The sequence below is a fragment of the Patagioenas fasciata genome, chromosome 4, assembly GCF_037038585.1.
Source record: "Patagioenas fasciata isolate bPatFas1 chromosome 4, bPatFas1.hap1, whole genome shotgun sequence".
Classification (NCBI taxonomy): Eukaryota; Metazoa; Chordata; class Aves; order Columbiformes; family Columbidae; genus Patagioenas; species Patagioenas fasciata.
This window is the reverse complement of record NC_092523.1, coordinates 29,737,914-29,743,263: the sequence shown is the minus strand read 5'-3', so window position 1 is coordinate 29,743,263 and position 5,350 is coordinate 29,737,914.

Genomic DNA, 5,350 nt, shown 5'->3' with positions numbered 1-5,350 from the left:
ACACAGAGATAATAGCAGATGAGCCCCTGAAAACGAGAAAATAGAGATTTCATATAACGCACCAAGAGACAGGAAGCCAGTGACAGCTTTCAGAGTGAGGTGACAAAAGAAGAACAGCAGAAAAGGAAGGTGACCTTTCCTAGCAGCAGTGGTTTGGATAGCCTGATAAATGTGTAGTTCCCTATCAGGAGACCAACAAAAATAAAGAAAGATAACTGGAAAGTGGCAAAAATCTGAGGAAGTCTTCAGTGGCTTAATATGCCAAGGACAGTCTCTGTGCCAAATGAAACCGGGTTCTTCCAAAATTTAATTACCTTCATGTTAATGCTTTTTCTGAGCACTGCCATTTTGTGACATAAACTAGAAAACTCTAACTTCAGTGGACCTTCTTCCACCTCTCTGATACAAGTAAAAAGCTTACAAAGGAAAATTGATCTAATTTTTTTTTGGCAATAAACATGTATATTTATGGGGCTGCATTGCTTGTTGTTTAAAAATTCTATATTGAAGCCAGGTTATGAAATTTACCCAAACTCAAACTGCATTCAGTTCTCCTGGTGTTCGTGTACCACATGAGCTCACTGCTCACTCACTGCCCTTCTGTGAAACTGGTCATACCTGATATGACATGAGTGATTCTTATTAAAATGCTTCATTTTTCCAATACTGTATGGACTGTGCTATAAGCTCTATCTCATCCATGCAAATCAGTTCTGCTAAAACTAAACAGAAGTGGTTCTCATGTTAAAAAAAAAAAAAAAAAAAAAAGGCAATACTTGGTGTTCAAATTATCTATGACATATTAAGTCAGTAGTAGTAGTCCTTCGTTTAGAAGAGATCTGCAGTTGTAATGCTGCTCCTCTTTAATAAAGACAGACTGGAAGCATCCTCCTCACCGTTGCGTCCCTTTACTACTTTGATTTCCCACCGGAGGAGGCGGGCTGCCCAGCAAGGCGAGCTTTCCCGGGGCTGCAGAGCCATCTAGTGTCGGTACGGCAGGGCTCCAATATCCATAAGTGCTTTCCATCTACTTTTAATTCCCCAAACGTTTCCCCATTCCACACTTAAAAGATTTTATCACCGTTTCTCAGGCTCCTTTTTGTTCTCTGCATTACTCTATTTTCTTTTTCAGTCTTTGGAAATCATCAGGCATGAAAGGATTGCCCTACACCTGTACACAAATTATGCCAGGTCCAACTTTCTGTATTTGTTCCTTCCTTAGGATAGAAAAACTGAAGGAACACAAAATAGGGAAATATAGGGACGGAGTTGAGCAAAGAGCCTTTTATCAAACCCTCTGCGGGGGTTTGATTGGCCCTCTAAGGGGTCAATTATACCTAGACTAGCCCTAGAAGACGTTAGTCTATTCTATCCCTGAAAACACCCAGAACATTCCTATTCCAAAGGTAGGAATTTCATAGAATTATACAATAGTTTGAGTTGGAAGAGACCTCCAGAGGTCATCTAGTCCAACGCCCCTGAAATAACCAGGGACATCTTCAACTAGATCAGGTTGCTCAGAGCCCTGTCCAGCCTGGCCTTGAATGTCTCCAGGGGTAGGTCATCTACCACCTCTCTGGGCAGCCTTTCACCTGTGGTTACTCACTTTCACTTGGACAGTTTGCTCTCAAGTCTATCCACAGACTGTCTCTTGCAAATTTAGGTGGCTTCTTTTTGTCCTACCCTGATAAAAACAGAGGCATTTGACCAGTGCCACCTTTATGATAACATTTGCCTACTGGTGGATGTGCCTCCTCCGATGTTTTTTTTTCTGTGCAAAGCAAGCGTAAATCCTACAGCCCTTCCTGCCCAGTGGGGCTTTTGGGAACTCTTTGCTATGCTTTCTGCTCTCACCTGAGCTGTGTCCTTCTCTGCTCCTTTACTGCAAGAGCCATGGCAGAGCTGGATGTTGGTTCAGCCAGGGCTTTGCTAGTGCAGCATCAGGGCAGCACAAGGGTTGGTGATAAAGCTGGTGCAGAGCTTGGTTGGCCACCTCAGGTGGGGTAGAAACAGTCTGAAGGGCTGTAGAAAATGCAGAATACAGCAAGAGAGGTCTGAGTACAGGGTGCTAAGAAAAAAACAGGACTACGGGGTCAAATGGGAAATATTATGGGCAGTTCCAGGTAGCTCATGAACACTGGTGGCCCTCTGAGACAGGAGTATTACATGTAATATCTATGTGTGTATTTCCTACATTTCTGAATACTGAATGTTTCAGTTCACTCTAAACAAGATATCACTTAATTGTTCCAGAGATGGAATAAAACTGTCATTTGACAGACTAGCTGGAGAACAAAGTTAGCTAAAGGTAGGTACAGTTTTATTTTGTGACTAAAGTACTTGTTTCAGGCAACAGAAAGGGTTTATGTAGATGACTGGTTTGGGTCCATTAATCAACAACTAAAAAAGAATGAGAAGTTTGAAGCTAGAAAGCTTCCCTATTTCAAAATTAGGTTTGACTGCGTGGCATTTGGCTACTGGAGATATATTTCATTTGTATATGTTATCCACTGTGATCTGCAAAAGATGAACAGCTCTATCCTAAACAAGACAGGAAATCAAACGGATGCCTTTTAAATTCAACTCCAGCTAGAGCAGATTTCAGTGATCCACTTTGGAAGTGATGAAGAAACAAATGACAGACAAGCTGCCATCCAAGAACAGGAGCAAGCATAAATACAGAGCTAAAATGGTCCAATAGGAGGAGGGATATAGCTACCTAAACCTGTGAATATTCATGTCAGATAAAGAGAGGTGTTTATCACCCATGCCTCTGTTTAGGCATCTGAAAATAACAAGTTCAACAGAATTTTGAAAGCTATCTGGCAGAAGGTGGGTAACCTCAGATATCCACTGAGACGGATTATTTTTAGTCTGGTTTCCTAAGAAACAAATTGTGTGTGATCACAGAGTCTCCCACTAATAACTTCTGAACCTGCTGGCAAGGTTTGATGGAGGGCTAGCAATCTCAGGGTTATGAAATTCCTTTATGTTCCATGAAAATCAGTCACTAGGTGGAGAAAAGAGACCCAAATGAATTTCCCCATGGATATACAAGCCAACAAATGTAATCAGCTGTTCTTGGTATAGCCTGGTCTAGCAGCTGAGCAACAAGTAGGTCCTCGGCAGACAATAAACAAATAAATGTGTGCACGTTGCAGACCCAGGCACAGCACTGCACTGGCTGCTGCCTTTTGGGGCTGCATTGTGTCCAGCTGCTGGGCAGAGAGAGGCTATCCAGGGGGAAGGGGAATACAAAACAGGTGGTGACAAAAGGGAGCTCTTACTCATAGGAGTAGGAACTACTCTTAATGTTGCTGGTAAGTGAAAGATACTGGACCCTCTGCAATGATGTAAATAAGATGCCTGCTTCCTCCTCTGCTATTCTACCAAAAGGCATAGTTTGTTTAAATAAACTTCTAATATTTGTCTTAGCTTTTGTTTGTGTCAGCTATGCAGCAGTCAGCAATTTCATTAATTGGGGGTTACTATATTGGAAAAAAAGAAATCACTCATTTGCCTCATCTTAAAATAAAAGGTGTTTATAGAAACCTTTGGCTCACAATAGCTTTTAGGAAATTTTAATACCATGGGAATGGATGCGCTTTCAGACAACTGCCTCACAGGCATAATACATTAGCAGAACATGAAAAGTAAAAAAATAAGGTATTGTTTTGTGCATGCTTCTGCTGGAGGACACCCTCCCTTGGCGTGCCGAGGGGCACAGGCTGCCCAGCTGCTGCAGGTCACTCCTCAAGGAAAGGAAGTACCACAGAGTTGCTAATGACCTCAATGATACAAGGCTGTGCCCTTAATTGCCTGACACCATCCACCAGTACATGAAAATATCCTTTTATTCCAGGTCTTTCTTCAGAGGCTGTTGTTTCACTGGGTTATTTGGACAGAAGTCTCTGCCTTACAGCTTTTTTGTGAATTCCTGACATTTCTGGCTAGAGTGAGGTAGAAAAGGTACTGATATATCTTCCCACGCTTTTTCCTTCATCTAAGTGTAACCTGTTGCTGAAGAAAGATCAGAAAGCAAAGTTTAAGACCAGAAAACACGGTTAAGCCAGAAGCTATTGTCTGTAAAACCCTAACGAAGACCTGCTTGCAATTCCTGGACAATTGTAAGTAAGGATTAATACAAGAATATAAGCAAAACCAGTGCGCTTTCCTCCTTATTATTTCCTGTCATTGCTGCTGTGACATACCTGAAGGAAAATGTAAGTTATTCATGTAAAATCTGCATTTCTGCACACTGTATATAGCATAGATACATGGAAGCCCCTTGAACCTTATTTGGGAACAAGTTCTCTGCATTTATATTGTGACCATGTAATGTCAGACGTGTCATTTGAGCTCTCTCAGCCTTCAAAAAAGATGACAAGTCTTGCTCCATCTTCCTAGGCACACCTGCTGGGCAAGCCAATGGCAGGTAGAGCTCCACAGCCAGCAACACCATCAGCTATTGACGTGCTGGTATCACCCCATGCCGGTGAAGGTGGAAGTTCACGGTATCCAAAGTGGAAGAAGTATTCAGATCAGCATATGAAATGTCTAAAATATGATATGCATTTGGAAAGGTCATCATAAGTACAGAGGCAAAGTAGAGTAGCAACGGTAGGAACATAGGATAATTTAAGTGGGAAGGGACCTTAGGAGATAATCTAGTCCAAACTCCTGCTCAAAGCAGGGTGATCTCTAAGTTCAGATCAGGTTGCTCTGGGTTTTATCCAGTCAGGCCTGAATATGTCCCAGAACAAACTAATTTGTAATTTGCAGGTACAAAGCTGCAGACTCAACATTCATTATTGAGCTAGGGCCCAATGAAAAGTCTGACAGTGTGGGTTATATTCACTGTATGCTCTGCCCAGCGTGGGTGGTGCAGGAACCTGTGGCACAGCAGTTGCCTTGGTGGACCCATTGCCGGCCAGTCCCAAATCCCTCTCTACCTTGCATCTTGCCCAAGCTCAGTCATGAGGCCACTGGCAGTGGCCTTTCGATGCTGCTGGTATGTGCAGCCACTGATTAAAGACCAATCCTTGATAAACCCGTCTAGTGACTGCCCTGTGGTCTCAGGTGTCCCCCCCTCTCAGCAGCCTGTGTTTCATCTCCCCTTTAGCAAGCTGCTTAGGCAGGTCACAGTTCTGCTACAGCTCCTCTCTTAATTGATATTTCTTGTATGGCACCATGTCAGATGCTTCACTGAAATCAAAACAGAGCAAATCTGCTGGGAAAACCAGCTGTCTTGTCAAAGGAAGATAAAGTGTTAGTGTGGCACTACTTGCTTTTCAATGAACCTACACTGCTTTTTCCTGTACTCAGACCAGGCCAGCACAAACCATCATCC